At 44.2% G+C, this 11,517-nt stretch overlaps 1 protein-coding gene across 1 annotated transcript in view; it reads right to left on the bottom strand.

Annotated features, from left to right (window-relative positions):
- FOXP1 (forkhead box P1) overlaps positions 1-11,091 on the bottom strand; it is a 197,494-nt gene extending 186,403 nt beyond the window's left edge. Inside the window, exons 1-2 of the mRNA XM_050904489.1 lie at positions 11,069-11,091; positions 5,527-5,625 (exon numbers count right to left, since the gene is read on the bottom strand). The gene's annotated coding sequence lies outside the window, so the exon portion shown is untranslated. The remainder of the gene's footprint in view (positions 1-5,526; positions 5,626-11,068) is intronic.
- Positions 11,092-11,517: the final 426 nt, after the last annotated feature.

Genomic DNA, 11,517 nt, shown 5'->3' with positions numbered 1-11,517 from the left:
TTTCAAGTCAGGCACAGTGCGGTTTCAGGGTTTAATAGGTGCCAAGTAAACTGAGCAGTTTCCAAAACGGCTAGCTTTTGCGTTCTCCTCTAAACCTACCTCTAGGACAGTAAATGCAGGGAATCTGCCAGGGAAATCGTGCGGTGAGTGGTAGAGAAGAACTGTTGTGGTGCCAGGAAAGCTGAACCTGCGTACCAAACTGCACTGGAATGCACACAACATCTCCCAGATGTAAGGTCAGCCCTCCACCCCATCTACCCGGGGAGAGCATGCCCCTGCTGGTGTTTTTTTCTTTGAAGAATTGCTGTTGTTTAGCACCTGAATGGGCTCTTCAGTTTGCTGTGCTCACGTAGCCACATCTAACGTTTAAGCGATGGTATATACAGAAACAGCTTTGTATCACGGAACAGCGAGTAAAACCCAGCAGCAAAAAGATCACCAAATAAACCCAGAACCGACATACTACTCTCTTAGCAGTGATCAGTGGGCAGCCAAAAACTACTCATTTATTCTGTTAACAAGTAACATTTTCAAAAAGATCCCTGAAAAACGAGTGTTTTCATGACTGCCATCACTACAGCAGGGCACACGGCTGCTGGAGGTCTTTGCTTTCGCTACTGAGCGTTGTAGGCAATTTTGAGCATGGATGGCTCAGGTGAGCACGTTGGCTGCACGCAGTAAAACTCATGTGAGTAATCCTCTGTTTCTAGCAAGTTATACCTTATTAGGAGAGGTCTGCAAGAAACAAGAAAAAAAACCTGTCTTGCCCAAGAACATGACTGTTAACAAGAGCCTATCAAACCCCAGGCCTCCTCTTGCCTCGCTGAAAAGCAAAAGCAAGTTTTCAGAACAGCTTTTGCTCTGTAATGGATCATTTCTGCGAAAATCAGGACTCCAAAGTTGACAGCCACAAAAATTCCTTAGTTCTTGGAGACAATTTCATTTTAAATAGCTTATTTCCGTAAGCAGAGCATGAAGCAATTTCACTCAACCTGACAAATAAGTAAGGCCAAGGATGTTGCATTTAAAATTCAAAGATAACTAAATAGAAGAAAAATTATATTTAGACATGATAGGACCTGGAAACACGTTCCCTTCCACTCTTACGCTGAAGCTAAACAGCCATGATATGATCAAACAAGTTTTCACTTTTGCCTTGTAAATAAAATCAAAGGGCAACAGTCCTTTTTCTCTGACGTCTGTAGTTAATAAAGAAAGAATAAACATTACCTACTCTTACATGAGGAGGGAGGAGGAGAGAACATTTCTTAATCTCTTTCCAAAGAGGATTAATCCACAGCATATTTCCACCCCAAATACTAATGAAACAAAACGTTTTTCCTGCAGTTTTCTGGAGGGGGTGTTCTAACATATCAAAGCCTCTCGTGCGAGCGAAGTTCACCTGAGTGCGTTACAAAGCCCATAGCCTTCAGGTGCGAAGCCACGCTGAAACGCGGCCGGAGCTGCGGCTGCACGGGGGGAAGGAGAGCTTCTACCCTGCAGGTGAAAAACAAAAGCTTGCAACATTTCGTAGGGTCCATATATCTGAGGGATACCAAATGCCTCACAACCACGAGCTAATTAGGGCTTACAACAGCTCTATGAAGTAGATGAGCTGTTACTACTGGAGCTCGTAGGGCGCAGGGAGGCTAAAGGCCCCATTCACCGGCGAGTTTAACACGTGGATGGGTGTGATGGGGCCAAGCGTGTATCGAAGCATTTACCAGTTCCAAGCGACTTAGCTAACGTAACTGGAAAAGTCAAGGGGGGAGCTGGGATAAGGCGTCCGTGTCCCTTGCCGTGCCTCTGAGCCACTCGCCCACCCGCAGGAAGGGAACAGGATGAGGAAGCTATTTTCAGCCTAAGTATCTGGAGCTTATAAACACCCACTGAAAACGCAATGCCTTATCAAAACAGGTGAGAGCCAATGCCTGCTGATGCTCCCACTCCTCTGAAGAACTCAGCCACGAGATTGTTTTGTTAATTATTATTTTTGAGTGGAACGTTTACATGTCTGACTCTAAATAGGCTTTGGCATTTCTGCAAGGGGACCAAATGCATGACCTTGCAATCCTGAAGAGCGATGGGATCAGCCCGGCTGCCCTCACCCTTCCTCCAGAGAGGCATCTGTAGCAAGGCAGGCAGACCATAGGGAATGGGTTTAGGAGGGACAGACCCTTACAAATACAGTATTTTCTCCAAGGGACCAGAAAGGAAGAAAATGGCTATGGCAAAAAGGCCGAGGAACAAGAGAAGTGCCCGGGCAAGACCCAGCGAGGGGAAGCAAGGATGAATGGAGCCTGCAGAAGGGTTTACATTGCCTTTGAAGAGAAATATTCACGCTGTCAGGTAAAACCGAGAATCTAACCCGTGGGAGGACAGAAGATGCTACCTTGAAGAATCTGACTATTACAGGATTAACAGCTACAATCCCTCCCTCCGAGGACACCGAATGCCAAAATCTGGCCTGAGGGTTTTAGGTGGTGAGGTTTGTCCAGGCGTGTCGGTAGGAACTCTACAACATACAGAGGAGAATACTGTCCAAACCTGTACTATCTAAACATAGGTGTCGTTAAAATATTAAATATTTCTTTTAGGGGAAAAAAAAAAAATACAGAAGAATACAAAGCCAAAATACACACATTTCTTTTGGGAGTAAAATGTGCCCTTCAAACACTTCTACTGTACAATGTATTTATACCATGTTTCAAAAACATTTGTCAAGCATATAAAAAACCCCAGAAGTTCACTGTCACACAGCTTAATTCCCTATATTCTGCCTACAGGCATATATAGGGCCAGTTTGTTAGGGGGTGGAGGTGTGTAGCAAAGCACAATCTAGCGAGACATGACACCATAACGGTGAACAATAAAAGCAAGCGCAGCATATGTGCTGGACATTTGGTGAAAATAACCCAGCTACAGCTCCGACTTTGGTAAATTTTCTTGTGCAGAAGTTGGTAATTCAGTTTCTGCTGTGACTCAGCTCAGCCAACAATTCGGTTGTTCACAACCCCTCTAATTATTATCTGTTTGGGAATTCAGAGATTCTAGGAAATATATCTTTACTTTTCAACTCGCTCTTTCTATAGAGCCCAACAAGCTGAAATCTGGGGGTTTTCTTCTTTTCTTCTCTTAATGTGAAGGCTTTTTCTCCGTCTAGCTGCTAAGATTCTCCCTGGCTATAAGATCTGAAATGGTAGCAATAATTGTATTTCCTATTTCATTACTCGTAATTGCCTCTTTGATCAGAATCCTATGCCGTTTAACCACATTTATATGGTCATCCTGCACATGGGTTCTAAATACAGAACGAGTCATTTTCCAAGGGAAAACTACAGAAGCTGGGTTTCCCTTTACTGCACACACATGGAATACCATACATTTGGCACCAATTTAGCTTATTATCATTTCATTCTTCCTTTTTATATTTGTTTCATTGTAAAAGCAATGTAAAGCTCCCTGTTCGCTGGGAAAGACTGCTCATTCCTTTGTATTGGCTTCCTTCGTCCAGCCTGTAGCGCATCCACCCAGATTCAATCTTGCCTTTGCAAAAGGAGACACCAACAAACACAAGAAACATCCCACAGCTGGAAGACCTGAACTATGGGTCCCTAAGCTTTGCTGAACATACACTGCAAGCCTTACCTCAGCGTGAAGCCTAGGAAACTTTTCCTACATAGCCTTCTTGTTCCTCCCAAAGTCCAAGGGTAAACTCTGTTAGCAAAGAAACAGGCAAGTCTGCCCAGCTGGAAGACTGCCTCCAGGTCGGTCTCTTTCGCACAGGCATCCGTGCAAGGAGGACAAGACTGGCTGCCCCATCTCTGACGGCTCTGGCCTTGGCCACCAAGCATGCATCTGTTGGAGCCACATCAAGAAACCCTCAGTGCTTGTGGCTGGCCTTTGCACGCTGTATTCCTGCAGCAGAAGAGCACAGGGCCAGCAGACACTGCCCTTCCCCCGTGCAAAACAGAAGACCATTGCCTGGAACCATATGGTTGTTAATAATGGTAAAACCCTGACAAACTTCAGAGAACTCAAACAGAGCTGCTTTTGATTTAGGCCATGCACCTGAAAGCAGCATTTGTTTCAGTCAGCTTCCTCAAAGTGATGGTCTCAGGAAACTACATAAGCAGTCCAGCTCAAGAATTTGCAGTTCTTTGGAAAAAAGAACACGGTCTTTTGAAAGGCCATCCTTAGGGTAAGTGTTTTATTTGGAGGAGAAGCGAACGCGAAGCCAAATTCAACACAACCAGAGCTGAAGACTCGCACCTGAAGCAGGCATACGTCGCAGGGCAGAGCCGGTGACCGCGCAGCATGTGCACACCTACACTGCTGCTCCATGTAGTCCCCAGGTGGTACAGGGATAACGGGAGCAAGGGAAGGGGCTGAGTGTGTGGTTTATCCCAAGTCCTTTTACTAACAGCTTTGCTTGATAGACTTCACTCTTCTGCTTGAAGCACATTTGTTCAATGTGATTTCATCACATCGCTTTGTCCACTCAGCCAGTTTAGACAGACATTCGTATTCTCCAGTCACAGGAAAAAATGCTGCTGGAAGAGGGTATGTGCAGCCAAGAGAACTAAAGGCTTATAGATTAAAGAAACCCTAACAGCTACTTGACTTGTACTATTTTATTTTGTGTATACTCAGGACCAGTAGCAACAGGCAGACTCACCCAGACTTCCAAACCATCACCTTTTTCAGGATGCTCTCTGGGTGAACTAGCTGCCTGCCACTGGGAACTGCTAGGAGGGTCTCTCATGCTGGAAAAGCAAAGCATCTGTGGGTACTTCCCAGGGTTTCTCATCACAGATACCTGTTCACCATCTACAGCCACAAAAAGATGTGTTTACAAATAGGAACAAACTGACAAGCATGGGAACAGGGAATCTTCACACTCCAAAACTCGCAGTCAACTTGCTTCAGTCAGACTCGGAAGGGCAACAGCTTGGTACTTGGGTTATTTCAGTGACAGACAACTGTTCTCCTTAGCTATTGGTAAATACAATCACAAATTCCTAGAGCTTTTTCTCTGGATACCAATAAGAGACTCTATGCTGAAAAGCATTACAGAGATACAGATCAGAGGTCTATTTTTGTTTCTATGTCTTGACGCCCATGACTTTGATGGGGTAAGTATATTAGCATATGATAAATTACTCTTTAATCTGTTGTAGTTATAATTCTAGAGAGAGGTTCAGTGGCTTTGCTCTCAACCATAAGTATTTCTGTGAAGAAACACTTGTTTTGCTGGCAAAGGGTAAGAACAAAGCTGTTTGTAAACAAAGCTGTAAAAGGAGAAATCCATCTCCCATGAAGCTCAAAACTCCCCAAAATAACTTTCTGCAGAGAGCTACCATTACCCAATGTGAAAAACTTCTTTGAACCCAGCAATCCTGAATTACACAGAAATGCTCAAACAGGGCTGCCCAGTATATCGTCTGAACTGGTACCGCTTTTAATTTCCCACCTGATTGGGTTGAAAAGGTTTGTATGTTGGAAAGCGTGGAAGGAGAAACTTACTGAAAATTGCAATCCAGGATCAGATTAAAGAGGGAGGATGATACAGGGAAAATCTTCTTCATAAACGAGTTTCTTTATCCAGAGTAAACTCAAAAGGTCCTGTGAGGGGAGGAAGGATATGTGTTTCATTAGGACAGAGGGTACAAAAAACTATGCCTGAAACCTCCTTTGTGAAGACAACTCTTACAACACAGCTTCTTTAAGGGCAAAGTATTGAAATCACTTTGGAAGAAATATTGTTATCTCCCAAGAAGATTAACATTGGTTTCTGCACAGCATGCTGTATCGCCGTTACATCCACGAAACACTAAAAAGCACCAAAAGAGATTCTCTTACCCCACCTCTCAGTCCATCCTACCGTCATCTGTCTGCTTGGGCCAGAAATCTCTCCATGACCCAAGAGAGAGATGCTCAGCGTACTCATTCGTACAAAAGCTGGGGACACAACATCTTTGCAGCCTATGACATCCTAAAGCAACACATACATTATTTTTAGGAGAAAGGGTTGAACCATAGGGAAACTGCTAAGAACTCTTTTTTCATGAGCTTTAAAGGCTGAAATTATCCGACATTATACTAGAGTACTTCTGACCTTCTGGAGTTCCTGGGGAGAGCTTGGTCTGTGTTGCCCTGTGTTGTGAGAAACCCTTTCTCTCCCTGTGCCCTTGGGTGGAGTCAGCTTGTACCCGGTTTCATCAGCAACCCAAGTAGCTCCGGGCTCTGAGCACAAAGTGCAAGGGAACGGCTACTGGGTTTTGTCTCCCATGTGCGCTCATGTACAAACCCCATGTCTATGCTGACAGCCTCAGAGAAGGAACTAGGGAAGCCTTTCCTTTTCTGGGCACATTTTGCTTCACAGGTGGACCCCAAGATTTGACGTTGCACTCTGATGTAGTCCACCCTGAAGAACTGGCTAGCTTATGTCACCATCTCAACTCTTGCGTTATGGCTAAAAAGCAAGGGCTCTGTGAAAGCCAAGAACCACGCCATGCTCTGTGCTTGTACTTGTCTCCATGAATGCTCTTCCTTGCACTGGCCATGCGTAGAAGAGGTATATGAGGAGAACTGAAATCCTACATGCCAGCATAGTTGGTGGCCAGAGTAGCAGGCTTGTTAGGAATGATTACTGTGGTTTTGACCCAGAAATGGGGGGCACAAACTCAGCAGGGCAGTTAGATCGCCATCAGGCAGCACTTCGCTGCAGCACTGCCACAGCCAGCACGCGCGCATGGTCAGGCTACCATGGAACGGCTGCTGGAAAACAAAATGGCATGTGAGAAATGCAGAACTGAGACCAAGTGTAGGCGAGAACCATGAAAACTGAAGTCTCGTTAAATGCTGGACAGTTGGTAAGCAGCGGACCCTCCCATTTGTTTGCTGCGTACCGTAAAGGGGTGGAGGCAGGGTGATGTGCGTGCTTTGGAAATCGGCAGTTTTTACACTATTCACCCAGGAAGTTATTAACTTGCATGTTTGTGGGCAACTGCACAAGCTATTTTTGGTCATGGGACCCTGTGTAAGGAAAGGATTGCAAGGTTTTAATAATGATCTTTAGTTAACTTGGTTACCCACACAACAATGGCTTTCTGAGAGGCCAACTGCTGCTAAAAACTTGAGATGGGCTTTACTTCCAGAGGTATTAAAGTATGAAAATATCTAACTATAATAGCAAGCAGCTATAAAAAGAGCCCTGTTTATTTCACATGATTTCTTTGTATGCCACAGTGTTATGAGAATACTGTAGCTCAATGACAACATGGTAAATTGGAAAAGATTAACCGTTTAAGTCAGCACTTACGCAGTTCATTTTTGCTAGGTGTTGGTGACTTTTATTCTTTCCAAACCCAGGTTTTCACTAGTATCGGCAGGGGTAACAACATACGAATACCATTTTTTTAAATTTAAATGCAAAATTAACCTGATATTAAGTTCAACTCGTGTAGGGGCCACGAAAGGAGATATCGGGGATTAAATAGAATGAAAAAAACAATAATGCAGACTTCAATTCTGCGTCATTGTATGTCACGGAGGTAGATTTAGGGCCCGCATACCCAATCTGAGAAATAATCTGGTATCTCCCATCTCTATAATATTGTAAATTGTATCCAATAACTTTTCTGCAACAGTAGGGCATCACAGAATATCCTACAGAGACGGTCACACCCTCTATGTTGTACTACAGGGCTACAATGGTGGTTTGGCTTATTCCTGAGAAACACTGTAAGGCCTTACTGAATCCCTTCCACTACTAGGGGACACCAAGAAAAAGGGGGAAAAATAAAGATTGCATTTGTTTCTGCGAAGACCCGCACCGCTCCACGGAGAGGACACTTCCGCTCTTGTTAATCCCAGCTTCTTAAAGCAACACTCAGTAAGATAATGAATCCTTTAAATGTTACATCTTGTGTCTTGCATTATTGTGGTGCAGCAACTCTCCACATCAAACAGTCATCAGCACTATTACAAAGTGGGCTTATAAGAGACTGGCTGAAAAGGCGCTGTGTGAAAAGAAGTGGAAAATTAAAGCTGAAGCAGTCGAAGAAAGGGCTTAATTTACTGGCATGTACAGTATGCAAATGAGATTACTCTCAGCTTAACTGCATCATTTATGTCCATAATAACGGCATCATCATTACAGGGCTCAAATTAAATTACACCATAATTAGCATATCAAAGTGATTGGTTAAAGTTTAAAACAAATACCCAATTTTGTTAATGAACAGCTGTAATTGTCATGTACACTTCAATGAAAACTCCCTAAACAAATGTATGTTTTAGAACAGAGAAAGATTTTGAAGCAGACAGGTCTGCAGCAGAGGTAAATTGCCTAAAAAAGAATGACACAGACTATTCTATTAATGTTAATATATGCTCATCGTTTTCAGGTAATAAAACATTCTATCAAAACAAGCCTTTGCTTCGTGTGTTTTGCCTCTCCGACTCCGCCGCCGCACCAGCAAGTGTCAGAGGGGAGAGGTGCTGGCCATGCCCAGCCTGCCCCACGCACGGGACGTGCACGGCACCATGGCCCCCCACCCACCCGCTCACCCACCCACGCGTGGAGAGGGCGAGAAGGGAGGAAGAGGAAGAAGATGTCTTGCTAACTCTACCCTGTAGACCAGGGCTGGAGTAAGCTGATGACATGATAACACATTAGGCAGCCTACAATTCAATTTACTCTAATCTAATCATATCTACGCAGTGGTTTCAGAGGTGGAACTGCACCAGAGAAGTTTTTGCTGTTCTCGTCTCATTACAATAAACAGGGAGGTGGGACCAGCGGGTTTGTCACTGTCAGCCTGACAGCCAGCAATGCATTTCCATAGATCCATCACTACAAATGTACACAGTAAACATATAGTTAAAACGCTCCTCTGGCAGAACGAGCTTTAACACGGGAGCAAGCCCGCTCTGTGGTATTTTAATGGTACAGGTGAGCTCTAGCACGCTCGGGGCTGGTAGGAACCGTAAGGGCATCAGGCCAGAGGAGCCCAGTGCCACCTTGCACGTGCAGAGCAAAATAATCCCTCTACGTCCCACAAAATGTTTACACTGATATATTTGATTATGTATTACCCAATATTATAGGAAGCGACATGGGGAAGTATATTTTGTGCTAAAATTGGGAATGCGCTTTCAAATATACTTAACAAGGAAATTGAATGTCTTATTAAATCCGTATTATCAAAACACTGTTCAAAAATTTAAAGAAAGTAGCTTTTCATTTTATTCATCGAGGAATCCATTAAAGCCTAAGCTCTGAAGTAGTATGTAAATTATGTGCCTTTCAAGGTAGAGCTAGGGCAAATTCACTCCATCAACTAATGATGAACCTCATTATGTGCAGGGAGTATTCATAATGAGGAAACAAGCCACCCGCCATTCCATGTTCTAACATAAATCCCTGTAAAATGTGAATATCTCCACGTCTAATTAAAGGCTACTAATTCCTATCATCCTCTACATGGCCCAAAAAGCAAAAACTAGAAATGTGTTTAAAAAGACACTCTTTGATTTTACAAAACACATTTATTTGTGTTTACCACTAGTGAGTTTAATTTTTTAAGAAAAATCAATCTGAGTTTTATAGGATAAAGTTTTGGGGCACAAAAGTTTATTTACATTATCTGACTTCGTCTTACATTTTAAAAAGAGTTTCTGATTAGCACAGGTCAGGCTGCACAGCTCAACAGAAAAATATATAAAAAGGCAGAGAAAAGAAATCTCCAGGAATATGTAAGAAATAATATTTTAAGGGGGAAAAAAAAAAGAAAGAAAAAAAGAAAAAAAAGAAAGAAGGAAAGAACAGCTTAGCTATCCAGGTTTGCTCTGGAAATAAAGACTTCCTAAAAGAAAAAAAAAAAAAATCTGGAGAACCCATAATAACTGGGGAAGGCAGGCAGCAGAGTCATGAAGAGGGAGAGCCAATTAAGCAACCAAGTACACAACAGGTATTTAAAAGATTTTTTTGAATGATACTCAATTTAGGACGAAGCTGCTTCCCTTCCAGAATCCTGTAAGAATCAGGGATTGAAGACAACGCTGCGTAACACAGGCTGGAAGAAAAGTGCTCTTCCACAGACTTACCTAGATTTGATATTTATACCTACAAGTGCAGTGTCCGCTCCTACGATCAAAAATGTATTTCTTATTAAGTTACATAATACCCATCGTATCTATCACCGTGAATTCATTTGCTCTTGCACTGAATTATGGATTTGCTCTCTGTACTTCCCGGCATAAAAGTGGACAGGTTTGCCGACTCCCCTGAACGGAAGACGCACCACTGTTTCTTTTTTACTGCTCTGTATTAACATTTTCCTACGTTTTCAAAACAAACCAAGAAGCACAGCAAAATCTAAGAGCATTTCAGTTTGCAGGAAAAGAAAAGCATCCACTGAAGCTGAATAACATATAGGCTTTAAAAAAAAAAAAAGGGAAAGAAAAAAGATGACATAAAGGGGTGGTTTAAGAAATGTGATAACTCCTCACAGGGCACGGAAGCACTTGGACAGTCACAGAAAAGGCTGCGGTACCTTCAGATTATGTCAACCGAAAAGTTGAAATCCTAGTGTAAAAATACCCCTCACGTTTCATCCCTAGAAAAGCTTATTTAGAATTCATAGAAATTCATAGCTGCTAAGAGGAATATGTGCACATAAAATCACAAATGCAAAAAAAAAAAATCAATATTTAAAAGAATAAAATAGAGCACACAGATTAAAGTATTTTAGCAACGCAAATTTTCTAGAAATAGCAGGGCATTTTACGGGGGGGAGAGAGGGAGAGGGGGAGGGGGATCCGGCTTCTTTAAGTTGCATAAAAATAAAACTACGCCCCATAAAGCTGCTCCCCTGCACGCCCGCTCATTCCTCGACTCCACCGAGGGGTTTGGTGGTGGTTTGTTTTGTTGTTTTGGTTTTTTTTTTTTTTTTTTCTCCCTTCTTCCCTTCTCCTTTTAGGTCAACCAGTCATGCACTGGGAAGACAACCCTCCAAAAATAACTTGTCCCTCCCCCGGAGCGCGGAGTTGAACAACCTACCTTTGTTCTGGCGCTGCAGATAACAACCGGCACCGCCGCGGGAGCCGCCGCCGCCGCGCAGCGGGGCGGCCCGGGGGGCTCCGCCGGGCGGCACCTGGCAGCGCGCAGCGCTGCGCGGGCGCGGAGCCGTCCCGCCGCGGGGGCCCCTCCGCGCTTCTTCCTCCCCCCCCCCCCCTCCCTCCCTCACCCCGTCCCACCGCCCCCGTCCCACCGCCCCTTCCCCACTCGCGGGATGATCCGCGGGCAGAGGCGGGGAGACGACCGCGTCCAGCGCGCCCCGCCGCCCCCCAGCCCCGCCGGGCACCGCGCAGGTTACATACGGGGGGGGCCGGGTGCCGGGAAGGAAGAGTTCTGCAGGATTTATTTGACACTTATTTTCCGGGCAGCCCTTTTGTGGAGTTGCGCCGTTTGTTTCTTATTGTCTGAGCAGCAGTTGGAAGCGTCTCCCC

This window comes from Gymnogyps californianus, chromosome 13 (assembly GCF_018139145.2).
Source record: "Gymnogyps californianus isolate 813 chromosome 13, ASM1813914v2, whole genome shotgun sequence".
Taxonomy (NCBI): Eukaryota; Metazoa; Chordata; class Aves; order Accipitriformes; family Cathartidae; genus Gymnogyps; species Gymnogyps californianus.
This window is presented reverse-complemented; position numbering and strand designations above follow the sequence as displayed.